The 23,155-nt window shown below is 47.5% G+C and overlaps 1 long non-coding RNA gene across 3 annotated transcripts; it reads right to left on the reverse strand.

Moving 5' to 3' along the window:
• Nucleotides 1–3: 3 nt before the first annotated feature.
• LOC133259920 (uncharacterized) lies at nt 4–22,222 on the reverse strand. 3 transcript variants are annotated; one of them, XR_009740590.1, is made up of 3 exons: nt 21,412–22,222; nt 2,473–16,571; nt 4–1,417 (listed from the first exon to the last, which is right to left on the reverse strand). It is a non-coding gene; the product is annotated as an uncharacterized LOC133259920 (long non-coding RNA). The 3 variants fall into 3 exon arrangements; XR_009740589.1 differs by lacking the exon at nt 4–1,417 and adding an exon at nt 19,633–19,745 and having other exon boundaries at nt 1,968–16,571; XR_009740588.1 differs by lacking the exon at nt 4–1,417 and having other exon boundaries at nt 1,968–16,571.
• Nucleotides 22,223–23,155: the final 933 nt, after the last annotated feature.

Raw genomic sequence — 23,155 nt, forward strand, 5'->3', positions numbered from 1 at the left:
ACTTTTCTTAGGTCTCCTGCATTGGCAGGCAGATTCTTTACTGCTAGCATCACCTAGGAAGCCCTGCATACTCTTGGACTACCTGTTAATATGATGATAATCTTGGATTATCATTTTCTAGAGAGAGACTTCTGAGAAGAAGACTTAATCCTTCTGCCATCAGGATTAATTAAAATTTATTTTTAAATAAATTATTGTCAATTTAGAAGAGTTTCTTTTGGCTTCACAACACATTATTGTGATACAAATCTTTAGGATTTTTGTGTCAAATTTGGGAAAATATCTGTCAAGTTTTTTATATATGATCTCTAATGTGTGTTTCCTAGGGCAGGGATGAATCTTCCCAAGTGGCTCAGTGCTAAAGAATCTGCCTTTCAATTCAGGGAGATGCAGAAGACTGCGGGTTCGCTCCCCAGGTTGGGAAGATCCCCTGGAGGAGGAAATGGCAACCCACCCCAGTGTTCTTGCCTGGAGAGTCCCGTGGACAGAGGAGCAGGTGGCGAAGAGTCATTCACGACTGAGCGTGCAGGCACACGTCCTGGTCACCATCCCTTTGCGGAGATGGAGCATTTCTTTTATGTTATCTCTGTCAGTGTCAGTGTTTCTTTTTCCTGGGTGGTCACATCATCTATTCCTCTTCAGCAGGTTGTGATGATGAATTTTGTGTGTCAGCAAGATCACGGGTTGCCCAGATACTGGTTCCATGCTGTTTCTGGGAATGGCTGTGAAGGTGTTTCCAGATGAGATTAGCATTGCACTGGTAGACTCAGGGAAGCAGCATGCCCTCCTCAGTCTGGGTGCACCTCATCCAGTCCCTTGAGTGACTGAACAGAACAGAACAGCAGAGGAGGAAGAGTTTGGCTCTTCCTGACTCCTGGCTTAAGCTGGGACATTGATCTTCCTGCCCTGAGTCCTCCTGTTTCTCAGGCCTTTGGACTCAGCCTGGAACCATACCCCTGGCTCTCCTGGGCTGCCAGTTTCTAGACAGAATCACGCAACCTTTCAGTCTCCATAACTGCCTGAGTCAATTTCCTCATAATAAATCTCTTCCTATACACCCATATCCTATTGATTCTATTTTCCTGGAGAACTGTGATTAATAGAATGATTAAAAAACCAATAGCCTAGTGAATACTTTTATTCAGAATTCTCTCTGGCTTTCTCTGGTACCCCACTTATACTTGGACAGAGCGTGCACCAGAATTCCAAGGTCAGGTTGCATCAAGTATAATAAGAGGTGAACTGATGAGTGGGAGACGCACCAACCGTTGCCCTCCTATGTGTCTTCACACACACGGTTGCTATTTGTCGAGTGTGGGGGTTTACTTCCTTCTCACGTGGTGCTGGTGGTACAGAATTCACTTGGCAATGCAGGAGACTTGAGACACAGGTTCGATCCCTGGGTCCGGAAGATGCCCTGGAGGAGGAAATGGCAACCAACTCCAGTATTCTTGCCTGGAGAATCCCCATGGACAGAGGAGCCTGGCGGGCTTCAGTCCTCGGGGTCGCAAAGCATTGGACACGACTGACGTGACTACATGCGTAGGACTGGTACCAGGGGGCCTGCTCTTCTGGTCCTGCAAGTGTGTGTGTGTGTCTAGCCTTTACGAGGGACCAGCCAGCGCTGACGAGCACTGTTTGTATCCCAGCGCCCAGTACATGAGTCGTTGGATTTGGTAAATGTACGGCAGTTGCATCAGGGCATAGTAGCTCTATTTGCTTTATAGAAATTCTGGAGCACTGTAGGTATTGCATATTTCTACATCAAAGCTCTCAAAGTAGTTAGGGGTGTGGAGGCGCACACAGCCTCTAACACCGCCGCGCGCACCTCGGAGGCCTCCGAGCAGGGCACTGCCTCTGGGCGTGCTGTGTGCTTGCCCCCCTGCGGTGGGAATGGAAGAGCTTTCTCATCTGATGTTGCTCAAGGGAGACGCACGCCTGGAAAGTGATCAGCAGAGAAGAGAGTGTAGACAAGTAAATGAACAGTTTAATGAATATAAGATAAAACGTGAACTCAAGCCAGCTTTCAGAACCTTACATTTTCCGTTCATCCTCTCTTTATTCAATAATTGCACAATTACAACTTGCATAACTGATTTTATGTACCTATTGGTCTATAAGTAGCTACAGTATATAATGTAGATAAGGAGGGCAGGGACAATCATGGTTAAACAAACATGTTCTGACATATTAATAGAAGTAACTTGGTAAATACAACCCAAATTCAGATTCTGCCGATGCTGGTTTTTCCTGACCCAGGCGAACTCAGGGCTGTGAATTTTAACAGCAACTACCTTTCACTGAGAGCCCAACACACCACACGTTGGGGTGAGGTGTCGCTGTGCTCCTTGTAACCCGCGTGACAGCACTGTACCGAAGGGAACACGGAGACGCAGGCAGGATCGCGAGCCTGTGTGTGAACTTAACATGCTTCACTAGAAGATCAAGCTGTTCTGAAAGTTGACTACCTACCTGTGTACACGGAGCGCCAGCCAAGGATGAGCAGGAGTGGCATACAGATATCCACGTGATGTCAAATCTTACTTCTTGCACCAGGATTAACATGCCAGAACACCAGTGTGGGAAGCCCCCCTGCAGATACTTGTGCGCTCCCTACCGTCCTGCCTCCCTTCGCTCACGCGGCGCGGAGCTTCTTTCATCAGTTGACTAGGACGGGTGGTGAGCGTTCGCCCGGGGCTGTCAGCTACCTCTGGTTTGGAAATGGCCTCTGTCAGAACCAGGAGTGAGACCCAGAGATGCCATCTTCCAAGCTGGTGATAAGGCCTTCAAGTAGCTTCCACGGCGAGAAGGCCTTCTTACGTGTGATTTTTTCAAGCAGTATCTGCAGATTCTGCAGATAAGTCGTCTCGTTTCTCTCTGCGGTGTGCCTTGTACGGGCACCTGATTGAATCATGACTGTTTGCTCCCCTTGGCTGTAAATCAGGGCACCAAGGGCCTCTAATCAAGTCCAGCCATTGTCCACACAGAGCTCATTAATGCTCTTTTGGTTGAAACTTGAAGGAAAGAACAACCATTAGGTAACTGCAATGTCAAGGGAGACATTTGTTTTGAAAAGTCTCGAAAACAGCCTTATTAAAAAAAAAGAAAAACCAAACCTTCTAGGGCAATTCTTTTTTGAAAAAAGTAAGTTGAGTGTCTTGGTTTAAAAAAAAAAAAAAGAGAGTTTCTGCCTTTCCAGTTAAGAGCAATCTTTAAAAGTCATCCAAAAAAAAAAAAAAGTTGGCTCTGTTTTCTGAATCGCTGGTTGGGAGAACAAAAGCAGCAAGGGAAAGTTTGACTTGACTTCCTCTACAATTTGTTTATATCATCGGAGCAGAAAGACTCTCAGAGCTCAGCTCGCCACTTCCTGAATCAAGAGAAAAAAATGCCCTGAGAGTTGGATTCATTGAGAAGTACAAAGAGATCAACAGAAATCCTGCCCGACTGGAGGGGCCCGGGGGGCACAGGAAGAACCTCTCTTGGTTCAGCGCTGGCCTGACAGGATAACTGCAGAGTCCCAAGTCACCACGCACCCCCCAGTCCCTCCCAGTGGCCGCACGGAGGCAGCTTGGTGGAAGGTGCAGGCTTCCTTGGCTGGTTGCTCTGGAGCCGGCTTCCTCCCAGACAGAACTGTCAGTCGATCCAGTTCAGAGACAGCAGTTGGCAGCAGTGGAAGAGCATTGAAATTAGAAATATTTAGTTGGGGAAAAAAAAATGTCCAAGTCAGATTACCTGAGAATGATAAGGTTCTGTTTACTTCTCCAGGTAGTAGCCGGGAAACAGTCAAACCAGTTAGGTAGGAGATTTTCTTTTTTTGGTCAGGTATGTACTGAATCCCTGGCAGCAAACTTCACACAGTGTCAGGAGAGAGGATTTCTTTCTCTCTAGGTTCTCCTGGGCAGAGTGCCTGTGTTACACACACACACACACACACACACACACACACACACTCACACTTAAAAGAACCAGTCGATTATGGCTGCGAGTTTCCTGCTGCCTTGTAGGCTGGAGTGAGGACTAAGGATTTAGATGAAAAACGTCAGGCTGCTCTCCTCTGGAAGAACTCTCCCCAGTGTGGTTTTCCAGCTGGCCTCTTCGTAACTGATTCGGTTGAGGTCTGCCATCGTTGGCCTCTTGAAAGAGAAATGTGAAATCAGTGGGTGAAAGGGCTGAGAAAGAGAAAAACACAGTTGAGCAGTGGATGTGCTTGGCTGAGTACCCCAACGGGAGACGATTGCGCTGGCCTTTGGAACACTGGAGGGGGTTGCAACACACGCAGACTGAGAGAGAGACACAGATAGAAGGGAGAGGCAGAATGGGAGGATAAAGAAGGCCTCCTGTCCCCTGAAAGGCTGGCTCAGCCGTCCTGAAGTGCATTTCTACAGGCAGCTCAGAAGCAGGAGAATATGCCAGGTAATGAGGCTGGAAGCCGTCTGAATAATGAATAGTAAAACGCGCAGTGATTTCAAACCTCACAGTTCGTTATTGGTAGTTTTTCTTCCCATTTGGAGGGCGGGTTTCAGTCAGTTCTCTTGTCTAATTCCTGCTTCCCGCCAAGCTGCTGCTGTTTAAAAAAAAAAAAAAAAAACTTGGGTCATCCTTTGAGAGCTTCAAAGACCTTAGGGTGCAGTTAGCTTCTTGAATTCCTCTGACGGTTGGTGAGCTGTTCGTCCAAGGCCCTTTCTGTAAGTAGGGCTGAGGGAACTAAATCTTCTGAGTGTTAAGAAACAGAAACCATGTTTTAACAGCACTGTTAACTAGAAAATTTGGGAGTTGCATTCTTCTAGTCTGTTCTGTTCAATTCTGTCTTATTGGCCTCTGAACATTTCAAAGTATAAAGGGCTATTATATAAAGAGGACACTTGGATAGTCTTCTTAAAGGTTCCCTTGTACTTTCATAGAATGTTTACAAGGTTACTAAGTATGCTTTCTCATCACTGAATTTTAAATGGCTTGACTATTACTCCCACATTCATTTGAGAATCATTGAAACTGCTTGAATGGAATGAGGATATCCTTTGTTCCCCATTGATTTGGAAACAAAGAGGCAGAAAGAAGTTTACTTTGCTGCTGAATGCCATATGCAGATGAATGTATCATCCATTAAATTAAACCAAGGATCTGAAGACTTTTTCAAGTCTTAGAAAGAATGCTCATACAGCTCTAGTACATGTTAGAATTTGCCCTCCAGTTTTCATTTATTCCATTGTGTTTGGGTCTAACATGGCGTTACTGAAGTCACACACCCAAGTCTTCAGGAATAAGAAAGCGTAATCAGAAGAAGAATAAGTTAGTAAGTGTGTTCAGTTGTGTCCAACTTTTTGTGACCCCATGGACTGTAACCTGCCAGGCTCCTGTGTCCATGGGATTTCCCAGGTAAGAATACTGGAGTGGGTGGCCATTTCCTGCTCCAGGGATCAGACTGGCATCTCTGGGTCTCCTGCTTTGGCTGGCGGATTCTGGACCACTAACACCAGCTGGGAAGCCCAATCAAGAGCGGAGAGTCAACATCAAAAAAACCAGAAGTTGCTGTGCTGTTTCTTAGGTGGGAAACACCAGACAGGCATAAGTAGGCAGTGACCTCTGCTCATTTTCTCCCGTCTCCCTCTTTCCCAGTCTCTCTAGACCCAAGGTTCCCGTCTTTGGCGCTGCTGATGTTTGGACTGGATCATTCTGTTTTGGGGGCCTGTCCTGTGCATTGTTGGGTATTTACCAGCTCCCCAGGTCTGGACCCACTAGATGCTGGCAGCACCCCCTCCACAGTCATGACAGGGAGCCCCGTCTCCTGTAACGGCCACATGCCCCCAAGAAGGACGGGGTGGGGGGTGGATTTGGATGCCTCTGGTTGAGAACCGCTGTTCTAGAGCAACCCGCCCACAGATCCTGTTTGGAAGAGGAAGAGAAGATTAACCTAGTGCTCAGCCAGGGAGAGTGAAAAATCACGGATGCCAAAGCGGTGATTTTCATCAGAATTCGTCGAATTAGAACTGAGAATGCGAGAGAAGGGGCAGGAGAAGGAATCAAAGGGCTTAGAGACAGCTTCACAGCAGCCCCTCACTTTAAGGGAAGGACCGCAGCAGGAAGTGCGTGCCAGCACACGCAGTCAGAGGCTGTGCTGAGACTCGTGACTGCCAGTTGTTCTCCTTGTTATTTTAAGTAGCTCAAGGACCCGCTGTCATTGTGCCCCTCCGACCGCTGAGCATCTCGCAGTAGACAGAAGACAGTGTGTCTCAGGGTCCTTTCACTTATGATCTTGAAGTAATTAATATTCACTAATTAATTTTCGGTGGCCAAAAATGGGCTTGTACTATTCCAGTCTGCTTTAGGTGCACACGAGTACTCTCTAACTGCACTGTACGAGATGCCTAGAACAGACAAATCCATAGAGTCAGAAAGCACACCGGTGGCGGCCAGGGGGCGGGCGTGGGGAGTTCGTGCTTAACGGGGACAGAGTTTCGTTTGGAAAGGTGGAGAATTCAAGAGATGGCTGACGGTAAGAGTTGTGCAGCGGTGAGAATATACTTGGTGCCCCAGAACTGTACAGTTAAATACGACCAAGATGCTGCTGTTTCCACTCAGTCGTGTCTGACTCTTCTGCAGCCCCGTGGACTGTAGCCCTCCAGGCCCCTCTGTCCATGGGATTTCTCGGGTGAGAACACTGGAGAGGGGCGCCATTCCCTCCTCCAGGGGCTCTTCCTCACTCCGGGATCCAGCCTGCATCTCCGGCACTGGCGGCGGGTTCTTCACCACTGAGCCTCCAGGGAAGCCCCACGGGTAAAAACTGTTTGTGTACATTACGCGCTTTTTACCACAATACAAGTTTTTTAAATTGTGTGTACTATAGTAATAAAGTACACATTTTATGAGGTACTGTAAGAATAATACAGATGTATCATAATGACATGAATATGACTGAAGAATCTTAAACCTTGTCTTAATAAAGATATATCTGTTTTTTCTAGGATGTGTAGTCCACACTGACTCTTTTTTGTTAACTATTGAAAAAAGAGAAGCAGTGTCCAGAACCACACAGTCTGAGTCCTGTGTACACAGTAATAAAGCTGTCAGTGTTCACCTGTAGCTTTTTTTAAATTGTGAAGTGTTTGGAACACTGTAACAAGTGTACGGAATAAACAGTACAATGGTCCTGTACTTACTGGTTTCCAGCTCTCCCATTTCAGACCCTTTACCGGTCCGTCCTTCTGGCAGAGAACACTCTTGCGTCATTTATCTGCACAGCTCATTCCTCCCTTCTCTCCATCCGGGCTGGAATGGCGTCTCCTCAGACAGGCTTCCCGACCTTTCTCTGCAGCGATGCAGCTACAGAATGGACTCTGAATGACGAGCGAAAAGCACCCTCGGTTTCCCCGGGACACTTGCCAGCCAGCCCTGCTGCCGTTTTTTTTCTAGCACTTAGTGTATGTAAATATGTATTCGGTTTACTTGTCTGTTTCCTCCAACTAGAATCTCAGGTAACTCCCTGAGGGCTTTGTTTTATCTACTGGTCAGTGCTCAGAACTGTGGCTCGTGCCCAATAAGCACTCAGTAAACAGCTGCTGAACCAAAGTGCCATCTGGGCAGACTGTGGGCACAAGCAGGCTGGTGATGATTTGGTGTGGGTTGATGAATTCTTGTACTCTGGTAAATGACCTTTGTCTTTTCAAGTGTAATATTTAATATTTAATTAGTTTGGCATGACAAGTATTTCAAGGCAGTTAATCATTTATTATTTAAAATAAAATGTTGTTTTTAGATAGAAGTCTAAGGAAGAAAATAAAAATGGACTCTCAGCCTATTGACCAAAGAAGCCTACTGATAGGCTTAATAAAGATATATCTATTTTTTTTCTAGGATAATAACAAATGATAAAAGTACATGCTTATAGTTAGAAACTTGAAGTTGTATAGAAAAGTAGAAGACATACAGAATAAAAAGTAGAAGACATTCCCCTCTGTACTTTGCTGGTTTCTGTCACAAAAAGAGACCCTTATAACCAATTTCTCATGAATTGTTTCAGAAAAATTTTCTGTGCCTATGAGTATACGTTTACTAGCAAAATATTCATTATCTTAAGTTGCTTTGGAGACACAGAAGGACACACCACAACAGCTTCTTCCCCAGCCCTTGCATGGTTTGTACTTAGGTATTTATTTGCTCAACTATACATTGGCTGTGTTTCTTCCATCCAGCTCTACCTGCCTAACCACCATTGACTCCCCAGGGCCTGGCACACAGCAAGCCTCATTATCAGTTTGCTGAGCCATTGGTTGAACAGGTGCACACTCTGCAACAGCAGGCAGTGTGCATTTTTTAATACACATTTGCCAAAATAGAGCTCTTATACCATTAGTGAAACCTTTTAAGATTTGTGTTCAGTGAACAGTAATAGATTTTTAAAAACTGGTAGCATTCTACATGTTTTCAAGTGAGTTATCTCACATGATCCTCAGGCAGATCTCCTAAAGTGATTATTGTCATTTCTGTTTCTCAAATAATAAAGACCCAGAGATGTCAAAACCCAAGGACAGATGAAGACTGTAACATTAGGGGAAAGTTCTAGGCCTCCATGCCCTACTTATACTTCTAGGCATCTTCCTTCTTCACCAGTCCCAACAGTCAGAATGCTGTGAACGTTTGAGCAGAGCGCTAAATACTGACTGTGTCTGAATAGTCTGTCTTGTCACAAAGGTACATTTCACGTCTCTCTAATCAGCCCAGCGGATGAAGCAAAGATCTGAAGACTCACTAAACACTAACAGAACAAAAAAGCAAGCAGAAAATTCCTCTACCACAAGAGAAACTTCTTGACAGTGTAAAAAAAAACCAAATCCACCTGGCTTCTAAGAAGCAGGGCTGCAGCTCGGAGTCAAAACACAGGAAGTGAGTTGTAACTGGCACAATGAATAAAACAACTATTTTGGGGGGTGAAACAATCTGGCCTCTGATCTTTAGACGTCACCTCTCAAAGTGAGGAGGGACTGTGGAGTCGAAACGCTCACCCAGTGTCTGCTTTTTCAAAAAGAAGCAGCCAGCATACACCTCAGTAAATAAACAAAAAAAAAAGATTGAATTACACACTTAAACGGGTAAATTTTATGGCATGTAAATTATATCTCAATTAAGGTGTTACAAAAAAAATAGAGCCAAAGTAACAGTGGAAAGTTGTTTTCTTTTGCCAGCAGTCAGCTAGTACAGATTCAGGGTGTGTGTGTGTTTGTGTCTGTCTGTCTGAAAACTGGTCTGTGAGTCCAGAGCACGCCAGGATGTGGAAGACTTAAAGGTTACTGTTTCATATTATGCAGAAAACATATGCAGAGCCAAGGAGGCGAAAACAGTCCTTTAATAAAAAGACATGGGACTGGGGGTCTCCCGAAAAGTAAAAGCAGTTGGAAAGATGAACCTTTTGTCCCGGAGGCGTTAACCTAGCCCTCCTACTGGGGCGAAACTGCAGAGGGTATAAGCTTGCTTCCCAGTTGCCTGTTGATTCTGTTCCCTTGTAATACAGGCTTGTTCCATGGGCCAGGATTCAGAGATTTATGAAGGCAGAGTGCACAGGGAATTATTTCCAAAAGAAATAATCCCAGGAATAGTGAGAGGGAAGGAGGAGGGGAGAGAGGGAGGGAAAGAGAAGCAGAAGAGAGATTAATCTCCAGGACAGAGGAAAATTGGCGGTAACGCCATTCAAGTATGAAACGCCGCAAGAACTAGGAACTGGCAAGGGCGCCTTAAGCAGAGCCTCTGTGGGGACTGGACGAGTGAAGTGAAACCCAGAGGGGAGGCTGGGCGGAGCAGGCCCACGACCCGCCAGCAGCAGCGCTCTGCGGTGGGACCTCGCGCTGGGAAAGGCCGCCGGCCACCAGCCCTCGCCGGCTCCGCGGCGCCCCCTAGGGGCGGGAGGGGAGACAGGCCCGCCTCCGAGTGAGAAGTGTGCTCGGCCTAAAAGACCGAGTGAGCCTGTTTTCGGAGAATTACATAAGCAAGTGCCCCACGCTTCCCTCGGATATCATCTGTGAATCATAGGTTTAAAGGCTGTCAATAAGACCTGTGTCAGGCGAGGACAGTGGTTGCCTTAGGGGAAGGATAGTGAGGAGTGAATGGAGCGGGCACAGGGGCTTTCGGAGCCTGATTGCCCGGATATGCTACTTTGGGGAAAGTCATCAGGCTAGATTATTTCTCATGTGTCTGCTACCCTGTATGTGGACTTGACTCACTTTAAAGACATGTGCCAGTCTGCTCCCCTGCTCCCCGGCCCTCGGTCATGTCCCACGTCAGGTGAGCAGAGAGAACCCGCACCCTTATCCTGCCGAGTTTCCCCCTGAGCTCCGGGGGCCCTCCAACAACCCATGCACCCCAAGACCTCAGCACCCCGGCCCTCTTCCTCTCATCCTGTCGTCTCCCCTCCAAGGCAGGTCCCGCGTCTGTCCGGTTCCCTCCGCCTCCACTGACCTGAGTCAGCGTCCTGTTTGGCTGGGTGATGCCTCAGTTCAGTTCAGTCGCTCAGTTGTGTCTGACTCTTTTCGACCCCATGAATCGCAGCACACCAGGCCTCCCTGTCCACCACCAACTCCCGGAATTCACTCAGACTCACATCCAGCGAGTCAGTGACGCCATACAGCCATCTCATCCTCTGTCCTCCCCTTCTCCTCCTGCCCCCAATCCCTCCCAGCATCAGGGTCTTTTCCAGTTAGTCAGCTCTTCACATGAGGTGGCCAAAGTACTGGAGTTTCAGCTTTAGCATCATTCCTTCCAATGAACACCCAGGACTGATCTCCTTCAGAATGGACTGGTTGGATCTCCCTGCAGTCCAAGGGACTCTCCAGAGTCTTCTCCAACACCACAGTTCAAAAGCATCAGTTCTTCGGGGCTCAGCCTTCTTCACAGTCCAACTCTCACATCCATACATGACCACTGGAAAAACTATAGCCTTGAGTAGACGGGCCTTTGTTGGCCAAGTAATGTCTCTGCTTTTGAATATGCTATCTAGGTTGGTCATAACTTTTCTTCCAAGGAGTAAGCGTCTTTTAATTTCATGGCTGCAGTCGCCATCTGCAGTGATTTTGGAGCTCCAAAAAACAAAGTCTGACACTGTTTCCACTGTTTCCCCATCTATTTCCCATGAAGTGGTGGGACCAGATGCCATGATCTTCGTTTTCTGAACGTTGAGCTTTAAGCCAACTTTTTCACTCTCCACTTTCATTTTCATCAAGAGGCTTTTGAGTTCCTCTTCACTTTCTGCCATAAGGGTGGTGTCATCTGCATATCTGAGGTTATTGATATTTGTCCTGGCAATCTTGATTCCAGCTTGTGTGAGTGATGCCTAATGGCCTGCTAATGGGGCTTCCTGCTCCCTCTTATGCGAATCCAGTCTCCAGCATTACCCTTGCTTTCATCTGGGGCTGTGCTGTGCAGGCTTTTTCCTCTAGTCACAGTTTCCTGGCTTCTCACTACCGTAGCTTCTCTTGTTTTGGAGCACAGGCTCTAGGCACATGGACGCCAATAGCTGCAGCACGCAGACTCAGTAGTTACAGCCCCGGGCTCCAGAGCACAGGCTCGGTAGTTACGGCGCACGGAGCTTTGTGGCCTCGTGGCATGTGGGATCTTCCCGGACTAGGGATCAAACCGTGTCTCCGCAGTGGCAGGTGGATTCTTTACCACTGAGCTACCAGGGAAGCCCTCCAAAGTTATTTTAAAAAATGGGAATCAGGTGTGACCGCATCCTTCCTGGAAGTCTCCCACCAGCTTCCCATTGTGTTTATTTATAATAATCTTTATGATTTTAGGGTCTTCTTTTTAAAAAAACAAACAAAAAATAACTCACTTGTTTGCATAGGGTCTTAGTTGCAGCATATGAACCCTTAAGTTGTGGCCTGTGGGATGTAGTTCTGCAACTCGGAATCGAGCCCAGGCCCCCTGCATTGGGAGTGTACAGTCTTAGCCGCCGGACCACCAGGGACGCCCTTTCCATCACGTTTTAAAGACAGACCCAGCTGTGGATAAGCCTCCTGGAGTTGCCTTTTTTCTGCTTCTCAAACGCACCAAGCTCATTCCTTCCCCCGGGACTTGGCTGGCGGCCCCTGCCCGGGTCTCAGCTCTCCTGGCACCTTCTCACCAACGCCGCCGCCAGCACCTACGATGCCAGCGCCCCCATCCGTCACATCACGTGATTGCCGCCACCACGTCGCCGTCATGGCGCCCGGCGCTAGTTCATGCGGTGGATCACCTGTTGGTTGCGCTGTTGACCAGGTTTCTCCCTCACTGAGAGAAAGGTTCCCAGAGAGGCAAGGACGGGGTCTGTCCTGTAACTGCCTCCCCTGGGATGCTATAAACAGTCGGAAACAGCACATGCCGGAAACCCAGCTCCCCCAATCCGCGTTCCCCACCATCACCATCTCCCCACGACCTGCTTTCCTCACAGTCCGATAGAAGGAGCTCTGTCATTCAGTGGCTTAGGCTAGAGATATTGGAGTCACCCTGGCACCCCTTTATTCCTTCACATCCCACAGTCAATCCTTCAGCACTCCTGGTGCCCTTACCTTCACAGAGCCCGACTACTCACCACCACATCCTGCCCAGCCCCCGGCCAGGGAGAAAAGGCCCTCCCAACTCCACGGGCCCCCTTCCACCTAGTCTCCAGAGTCAGACTATGTTATGCATATATATGTATGTATTCAAATTTCGGTCAATTGTCAAATACATATCAAATATGTATATTCAGATATTCAAATATATATGCAGTCAATAATATATATTCATATATATATGAATTCATATATATATACATATATATGTATGTATGTATATATACACACATATATATTCATATATATATATTTTTTTATATATTTACTTAGGCACTCCATATAGCCTGTAGGATTTTTAGTTCCCTGACCAGGGGTTGAACCCAGGCCCTCAGCAGTGAGAGCATAGAGTCCTAACCACTGGATTGTCAAGGAACTCCATCCAAAATAATCTGAAATCCCACTTCTCTTTCCAGATGTATCTTCCCAGCAACTCCCCCTGTCAGAGCAAAATCTAAAGTCTTTCAGGGCCCTGCCTGCGTCTGCTCCCGGGTGCCCCGTCCTCCTCCTGGCCCCCTCCCCGTCTCCCTCCAGCCACGCTGACCCAGGACACGCCCCTCACTGCAGCTCCCTCTCGACCTCTCCCAGTGAAGCCCCACACTGTATTCCTCACGTGTTGGGGTTTCAGCATCTCTCTTCAAAATTGCCCCCATCCTGACCCTCTCTATTTCTCTTCTCTACTTATTTTTCTCCAAAGCACTTAAGACTCCAGGGAGGTATGTCATCTTCGTGTGTTCACTGATGCTCTCCTCGTCCTAAATTCCACGAGGGTGCAGATCTTTGTCTCTTTGTCATGGCTGTGTCCTCACCGCTCACGTTTGTGTCTGGCAGATAGCAAACACTTTGGAGAAGACAGTGGCAGCCCACGCCAGTACTCTTGCCTGGAGTATCCCATGGACGGAAGAGCCTCCTGGGCTGCAGTCCATGGAGTCGCAAAGAGTCAGACAGGACTGAGCGACTTCCCTTTCACTTTTCACTTTCATACATTGGAGAAGGAAATGGCAATCCACTCCAGTGTTCTTGCCTGGAGAATCTCAGGGACGGCAGGGCCTGGTGGGCTGCCGTCTATGGGGTCGCACACAGTCAGACATGACAAGCGACTTAGCAGCAGCAGCATAGGTTATTAATAATTAATTGAATGAAAAGTACACGCTAAAGATGTAACTGCTCATCAGCTGAGTGAATGAATGATAATTAATAGAGCATTGCCAAGGTCATTAAATCAACAGAGACATACAGAGTTACTATTGTGGGTCTGAAACCAGTCTAACCTGATCTACAGTAGTGTATATACCAGATACCATCTCTGGTCACGTGGAACTTGCAGTCTACTTGGGAAAAGCAGCTGATCCAACAATCACAAAAAGTATCTCGTTACAAACTCTGGACTGCTAGGAAGAAAAGGAACACTCTGAGAGTGTAGCTCCCTTAGAGAGAAGTAGGAAGCCTTCTCGGAGGAGGTGGCATTTGCGCTGAGATGAGAAGCTTTGGGTGGACAGGGAAGGGGGAGCTTGGAGAAGCTTCCAAGGCAAAGCCCCACCCCCAAACTTCTAGTCCAGCGGGTGCGGATTAATCATTTATATCTGACTGCTCCAAGATCCTAGTGAACCTTGAACTTGATTTCTGATACTTACTGTTGAGCTCAGTTTTTGGCTGCCAGTTGCCGTGATGATTGACTCTTTTCCTGATGGAGATGGGAACCACCTCCAAACTCAGGAATCTGACTAAATATTGGAGACTTCGGAGTTTATGCAGTGTGTGGTTGGCTTTTTACATCCTCATCCTTTTTTTTTTTCTTCTTTCTGCAGTCTTTCAACGCTAGCCGGTCATTAAAATTTAGAGCTCACCCTGGGTTAAGTGGATGATTTCCTGGAAAACAGCTGGTTGAGCTTCCCCCTGCTTGCCTCTGAAATAAACATCCCTTTGGAGAAAGGCTTTCTTCAATGCCTTCCTGCTCAGCATCTTTTTTTTTTTTTTTCTATTTACATTCCTGTTTTGCTTGACTTCTTAGAAGAAATCTAGAGGAATAATCACTAAAATAACAGCCAAAGGTTATTATGCACTTCATAGCATTCCCAGCCCTGGGAGCTAGGTGCTATTCTTATCTTATATTAAGAGATGAGGACCTGAAGCTTGGAAAGCCATATGTCCCATATCAATTAATAACTACAAAATGGCAGAGGCGGGCTTTATGTCCAGACCAGTTGTCTCAAGAGCTTGTGCTTTTAATCATCAAGTCACAAGGCCTCCTTGACCCCAGATTTGAAAGTCTCCTCTTAACTTTAATTTCTCCAGCTGTTAGATGAGGGCGTGGAAACCAAGGTTCTAAATCTTTCAGTCCACGTTTAAACTGGAGGGGTTGGTATTTTCTCTTGCAAAGGCAAACAACTCTGACTCATTTGTGTTGAGCAGAGTTTAATGGGCTGATATTGAGTCACAAACAGGTGGGGAACTGAGAGCCAAGGGAGAAAGAAAGGAAAAGGGAGGGAGAGCTGGAGAGGGAAGGGGACAGAGAGGCCGAGAGCCAGAGCTGTCCCGGGCACCCGGGGAGCAGGCAGGCGCCTCGGAAATACTCTCCCAGAGTGGGGGGCTGCAGTGTGCTCTCCACCCTGCCTCACTCTGGTGGAGATGGACCGTCCCCGTGTCTGTCTTGGCTGTGGATTCATCCCTCAGCTAGGAAACGGCAGGGAGTCCTGACAGTCCCACTGACGTGACTACTCACGGTGGGCTGGGTAATTCCTCAAAGGACAATCAGGGCACTGTAACCCAAGCAGCGAGAAAGAGATGCTGGGCTCCTCCAAAACAGCTGACCCCCCTCTAACTTCTCAAAAGATTGGAAGTGAAAACTCTGTTTGGTCTCGATTAAGGCTTTTGCTAGGGCTTCCCTGATAGCTCAGTTGGCAAAGAATCTGCCTGCAACGCAGGAGACCCTGGTTTGAATCCTGGGTCGGGATGATCCCTTGGAGAAGAGATAGGCTACCCACTCCAGTGTTCTTGCTTGGAGAATTCCATGGAGGGAGGAGCCTGGTGAGCTACAGTCCATGGGGTCAAAAAGAGTCAGATACAAGTGAGTGACACTAATCCACTCGTGGGGGTCCTCCTTCATGACCTAATTACTTCCCAAAGGCCTGCATCTCCTAATACCGTGACAGTGGGGATCAGTTTTCAACACAGAAATTTGAGAAGGGGAGGAACACACAAACATCCGATCTATAGTGCAGGTGGGAGCCTAAACATCACCTCTATGGCTGATAAGTCTATGGTAGATTTATCACCTCTATGGCAGATATCTGGGGGCCACTGGGCTTCCCCACGTGGACCCCAGAATGAAATGAATCTTCCAATTCCAACACAGGAGCCGAGAACAACTCCCCCGTCCACGAGGAGACAGGGAGCAGAGGATGACTCGATTCTTCCCCAATTTACCTACTAGGTAATCCTCTCCTCCAGGAGAGCAGTCGGGGAAGGGCAGAAAAGGCCAGGAGTTTTAGGCGATGGGCTCTGTCCCCATGGATGGAAGCACCAGTAAGGGGAGAAGCCCCTTTTCCTTCCTGACCAGCGCCAGGGGGCCTGGGTCGTGTGTGGGGGTGTAGACCCCACGCTGACACCGTCAGAGAAGCGAGACTTCATGTTCTTTGCAGCGATCTATTGATTACATTTTCACAGCTGTGACTAGAAACATTGCCATCACTCAGACAGGACACCAAAACACCTGGTTTTGAAGAGTGGAAACTGTTGCCAAAGGACTGTGAGAGTTCTCTTAAAATAGAAACGTTAAAAGCCCCAGAAACAAAAGTATAATACTTATCAACCTGATGACAAGCAAAGCCGGTTGCCTGACACCGACTGGACTGACAGAACAGTGGCTGAACTTTGAGACTCCGCGTCTGGTTTTCTGCTCTGCTCCTTATTTAACCGTGTGAACTGAGGCTCGCTGATGTCTCTGGACCTCATTTCTGCAACTTCCATTCCGTAGGTTTTCTGGAGAAGATTCTGTAGAGATAAAGAATTTCAAACTCACAGACCACTTCCTGGCACAGTTCAGTTCAGTCGCTCAGTCGTGTCCGACTCTTTGTGACCAGGCCTCCCTGTCCATCACCAACTCCCGGAGTCTATTCAAACTCATATTCATCAAGTTGGTGATGCCATCCAGCCATCTCATCCTCTGTCGTCCCCTTCTCCTCCTGCCCCCAATCCCTCCCAGCATCAGGGTCTTTTCCAATGAGTCAACTCTTCGCATGAGGTGGCCAAAGTATTGGAGTTTCAGCTTTAGCATCAGTCCTTCCAAAGAACACCCAGGACTGATCTCCTTCAGAATGGACTGGTTGGATCTCCTTGCAGTCCAAGGGACTCTCAAGAGTCTTCTCCAGCACAACAGTTTAAAAGCATCCATTCTTCGGCTCTCAGCTTTCTTCACAGTCCAACTTTCACATCCATACATGACCACTGGAAAAACCACAGCTCTTAATAAATCCTAGCTTGTGCTCCTATTATGACTTTTTGTCATTGGTGATGATGGTTAGGGTCCCCGTGTTGCCATTCTTTCTGTTCACTTGCATGGTCCTCTTGTTTGTGCAGCACAGAAACCCGGGGACCCAAGTTCAAATCCAGGTTTCGGTACTTTCCAGCGACGTGGTAGTCGGCAAAATCACTGGACCTCTTTGAACCTTGGTTTTCTCATCAGTCATGGGTAACATAATCGGAAGGCTTAATTTTAACTCGGAACAGGGATTTTTCTTCCCTTGGGACCTTCTTTCCTTCATCCCTTTATTTGTTAACAAGTGTTCAGCCAGGATCTCAGCTCATTCTCCTGTCCTCAGGGATCCACCCCGCCCTCCCGATGCACAAATTTTAACAAGCAGCCATCCGGCAAACCGGGCTTTCCTGGTGGCTCAGTGGTAAACAATCCGCCTGCAACGCAGGAGATGCGGATTTGATCCCTGAGTCGGGAAGATCCCCTGGAGAAGGGAATGGCAACCGACTCCAGTATTCTTGCCTGGGAAACCCATGGACAGAGGAGCCTGGTGGGCTGCAGTCCATGGGATTGCAGAGAGTCCGACACGACTTAACTGAGCAGGCGCACACACCCTGAGTGGCAGACACTGTTCTCGAGGCAGAGTGATGAATTAGCAAGATGTGGCTTCAGACTTTCAGAATCAGAGCAAAAGGTCAAGGGACTCTTCTCCGTGTGGCGTCCCCCTGGGGTCAGCCCATTTCCCTAGCCAGGCTGGCTCTATGTTGTGGACACAGTCAACGTGATCGAGACCTAGGAACATACACACGCTCTCTGCCACCTTCTCCCCGGACCAGGGGCCTTGTGCATCTACTTGTCAGAGTCCAGCTGATGCTGTTCGTACATTGAACTTCCCCAAGACAGTTCTCCCAGCGTCAGGCCTGCTCTCCACCCCAGAGTGAGATTATTCAGATTGACCGACAAACCTCCTTGGCACAGCGCTGAGCCACGGAGCACCCACGTCCTGACTCAGACAAGACGCCTTGCCGTAGGCGGATGCATACAGAAGACAAGACAAAACCAGCCATGCTCCTTCTCACTGTTCCTGCTGGGACGCCCTTGACCGACTTCGCTGGGCAGGCAGGCTGCGGGCTGAGCTTGGCCAGCCGCATGTTGCCTCTCAGTAACAGTGCGGCCCTGGGCAAGCAGCTCACTCCCTTTAGGCCTCAGTTGCCTCATCTGTGAAATGGGGGTGTGGCATTTACATGCTAAGATCACTGTGAAGGTGAATGGAGACAAAGTATGAGAAGCCTGTAGGGTCATGCTTGGGGCACTGTTGCTCAGTAAACACGAGGTATGCTTATTCCTGTTGAGGACTCATGTCATCATCCTCACATAGGAAAAAGACCAGAGTGGTTTGATAAAGACCCACGACTCAGACAGCAGATGGCCCAGGGTGAAATCTTCTCCCCTGCCCCGCCTGCCTGAGCCCTGCTCATGTTTGAGGTCAAGGCTGTAATGCCATCTCAGTTATCTTCACCTTGGCTACACATTGGCAGGGCCTGCGGTGCTTGTACAGTTCGTGATGCCTGGTCCAGCCTCCAGAGGTTGATTCAAACAGGGGCTCCCTGGCCACAGGGACTTTTAAATGCATCCCAGGAAACGAGTTCAGCCAAAGCCCAGAGAATCACTGCTTTTAGAGGCAGTGGAGTGCGGTAGCTGAAAGCACAAACCTAGAGGCGGGCTGCTGGGGTTTGAACCCTGGTTCTGAGAGTCACTAGAGGTGCGGCTTTTTGTTGAGACTAACTCCTCAGTTTCCTCACCTATCACTTCAGTTCAGCTCAGTTGCTCAGTCGTGTCTGACTTTTGTGACCCCACAAACTGCAGCACGCCAGGCCTCCCTGTCCAATAAAATGGGTTTAATAATAATAGCAACACATAGTGTTGAGATCAAATGAATTAATATGTGACACTATTAGGTTTGATCCCTGGGTCAGGAAGATCCCCTGGAGAAGGAAATGGCAACTCACTCCAGTATTCTTGCCTGGAAAATCCTATGGACAGAGGTCGGCCATAGTCCATACTGTTGCAAAAGAGTCAGACAGGACCGAGCGACTGGACTGAACCGAACGCTTAGTACAGGGCACTGTAGTAAGACTTTTAGTCATAATTCCTTTAACTTTTCAACCTATGAGTATTTTGCCACAATACAAGATGACAGAATTTACCATTTAACAATGCTAGTGTACAATCCAGGGGCATTCAGTGTATTTTCACCGATGGATGTTATACAGCCATCACCACTGACAATTTTTGAAGCTCTTTTATCATCGCAAGTAGGAACTCTGTACTAATATAAATAACTCCCGCTTCCTCCCAGCTCCTGGTGATCTCACCTACACCTTCCTTCTCTCTGAATCCACCTGTTCTGTACTATATCACTTCAGGTTAGTGGCATCGTGCAACGTCTGTTCTTTCGTGTCTGGCTTATTTCACTTAGCATAATGTTTTCGAGTTTCATCCACGTTGCAGCACGTAGTAGAACCTCCCTGTCTTTATAGCTGAATAATATTCCATTGCAGTCTGTTCCTCTGTACTCACTCGGCTGTTATGAACGCGAGTCGCTTCCGGCTCTCGGTCACTGTGAGCAGTGTTGCTGTGGGCGCTGGTGGACAGGGATCTGAGTCTCTGCTTCCCATTCTTTGGGTATTTACCTGGGAGGGGAATTGCTGAATCATATGGTAATTCTATTTAACTTTTACGGACTTTCCACACGGGCTGCACCATTTTACATTCCCACCAGCAAGGCACCAATGTTCTAATTTTTCCACATCTTCACCAACACTTAAAAAAAACAAAGTAATAGCCATCCTACTGGGTGTGAAGTGGTATCTCATTGTGGTTTAGTTATAATTCCTTTTGATCTCGTCCGAAGTAGATTACCCGGGTCTGTTACGCACCCGCCCGCAGCACGCAGCTCTCCGCTCTCTCGCTGCTGTCACAGCATGTCCTCCTCTGTGCTGAACATCTGCCCTGCCGGTCGCCCAGGGCTTGGCCAGCTGCGGCCAGAGGCTGCAGGTCAAATCCTGCTGCTGTTTGTGGATAGTCCATAAGCTAAAAATGATTTAAAAACTTTTCTAACTGGTTAAAAAATAAAATAATATTTCATGAAATATAAGAATTATATGATATTCAAATTTCATTATCAATTGCCCATAAAGTTGCATTGGAACACAGCTGTGCCCTTGTGTTGACATGTTGTTTATAGCTGCTTTTGCACTACCAAGGCAGCGTTGAGAAATTGCAACGGGGACCATGCGGCCTGTAAAGCCAAAAATATTCACTATCTGGCTTGTTTCTGTATAAAGAAAAGGATTTGCTGAATGCGGCCCTAGACTCTGAACTTAGAACCGTCACCCTGATGTCTCCACAGCACTGGCCATGGAATTTGTTGATTTCATCTTTCACACTAACTGCAGACACAAAAATAAATTTGAGATGAATCAGAACTAAATGTAAATGCTAGGACTAGAAATCTTCTAGAAGATTAGAAAAGCTTCTTTGTAACTTGGGTTAGGCAAAGATTTCTTTGGACACAGAATCATAAAATAAATTGAACAATAAAACGTTTCTGCTTGTCCAAAGATTCTAGGAAGAAAATAGACAAGCTACAGACGGGGAGAAAATGTTTCTACCTGTATGGGATAAAGAACTTTCACCTAGAATACACAAAGAATTCCTACAACTGATACAAGACAAACGTACATATTAAATGAGCAGAAAACCTCAGACACTTCACAAAAGGTCTAGGCAGGCTTCTTTGTCAGCATATTTTTTGTAAAATAAATGATGACCCCCCCCCCATAACTTTTGTGAGTCTGTGAAGTTCCATATACTAAGGTACACTTGACAACACTTGGAGGAAATGTAAAAACTAAAGAATGAGACACATTTTATCCCTGGAAAATCAGCTGAGACAGTTTTTGAAGTTGAAATAAATGTTTAGGAATTTAGTAATTTTTGGAGTTAAAAGAGATGTTTCGGAATTTAGCATCCTCGTGGTCTGACTTGTAATGTGCTCAGCACTCTGCACGTGTGCAAAAGTGAGTACAAAAAAAGTGCAAAATTCATGAATAAATTCAAACTGGTGTTTATGGACTTTAACCTCCTATAGGACTTAACTCTAGTTTTCATGCCTATTTTTGCCTAAATCCAAATACACTTAATTATTTGAAGATCTTAGAAAAAGATATAAGCGTGGCCAATCAGCCCCTGAAAAAGTACTTACCATTAGTCATCAGGGAAATGCAATTTAAACCCACAAGGAGATACAATCAATTCACACATGTTAGAAAAGCAAAAAAGAAGAAGAAAACAAACCCTTTACAAAGAACAGTCAGTGTTGGTGAAGGAGCAGTGCCTCAAACATTTGCTTTGGTTCTGTTGTTTAATTCCTGACAGAAGTGCAGCAGTTCTGGAGAGCTGTCGGGCAGGTTCTTGCGATTCTGCTCCTCGGAACTACGCGAGAGAAATAAAAACAAGTGTCCACATGGCGGACTTATACGTGGAAGTCTACAACACTTGCATTCATCACAGCCACAAACCGGAAACGACCCAAATGGCATGAACAACAGAACAGGTTTTTAGAACTAAGGTGCATTCACTGGATGTACCTACTCAGTATTAAAATGAAAACAACTACTGATCACGGAATGACACAGATGAATCTCCCAATTATGCAAAGTGAAAAGACAGACCCACGGTGTATGCTGCTGTTTATGTGAAAGTCAAGAAAAACGAATCTAATTTATGGCAACCAAAGCGGATCAGCAGTTGCCTCTTGGGGGGTGGGGGTGGTAGTTGGTGTTGCCCAGAAAAGGACAGGAGGCAATGAATACAGTCTGTGACTTGTTTTGGGTGGATGTTAGTTATATACACCCAGCGGTGTGTATCATTGTCAAAACTCAGAACAGTTAAGATCTGTGCTCCGTGTACAGATCTTACAGGCACTCGGACAATGAGAGGGAACAACTGAACTTCAAACAGACCATCTCCCGTTACAGGTGGGCCAGTCTCTGAGGGCCAGCCTCTCCTGCCCGCAGTTAAGCTGGTCAGGTTTGCAAAGGAACAGGGGAAGCCACGGTGCCCTGATGTCTGTCAGCTGCCAATGGCCGGGCAACTCATTTCCTGTTCTAACCAAAGCTCTGGCGTGAAGGAAAATTACGTGATCACTCCTCCTCCGTGAGCCCCGGAGCTCGGACACTGCTGCTGCTGCTGCTGCTAAGTCGCTTCAGTCATGTACAACTCTGTGCGACCCCATAGACGGCAGCCCACCAGGCTCCCCGTCCCCGGGATTCTCCAGGCAAGAACACTGGAGTGGGTTGCCATTTCCTTCTCCAATGCATGAAAGTGAAAAGTGAAAGTGAAGTCGCTCAGTCGTGTCCGACCCCCAGCGACCCCATGGACTGCAGCCCACCAGGCTCCTCCATCCATGGGATTTTCCAGGCAAGAGTACTGGAGTGGGGTGCCATTGCCTTCTCCGGAGCTCGGACACTAGAAAGCCTATTTCCTGGTCTTGCAAAAAAAAAAAAAAAAACCCAAAACAAAACAGTTTCCTCCACTCAGCTAGAAACACCTTCCGCCTGCTCCCAGGTGGAAACTGCTGGTGGCTGCCCACCCCCCACCCCGCCCACATCCCGGGGTGCCCCTCCTCTGGCTGACAAGCCGGAAGCCCACCTCCCCCATTAGTCTGCATAGACCCCCGGGTGAGCCCTGGGGTTCCAGCATGCAGGCGGGCGGGAGACGCAGAATCAGTGGCTGTCTCTGCTTTTATTTTTAGATGGCGAGTGAAACCAAGCTGCCTCCCTGAGGCGAACTGCCCAGACCTCTCGATTCCTGTAAAGCTGAGGCCAGAGTCAGATCTTTCCTTCTGGATGCGTTTCCCAGGGCTGCTGTCACAGCAGCACCTCCAGCACGAGCCTTAGAACAGTACGAGCCTGGGGCCTCCCTGGCGCTCCTGTGGGTAGCCTTCACCTTCCAGCGCAGGGGTTGTGGGTTCAACGCCTGCTTGGTGAGCCAAGATCCCATGTGCCTTGTGGCCGAGAAACCAAAATGTAGAAAACAA

Source organism: Bos javanicus, chromosome 13 (genome assembly GCF_032452875.1).
Source record: "Bos javanicus breed banteng chromosome 13, ARS-OSU_banteng_1.0, whole genome shotgun sequence".
NCBI lineage: Eukaryota > Metazoa > Chordata > Mammalia > Artiodactyla > Bovidae > Bos > Bos javanicus.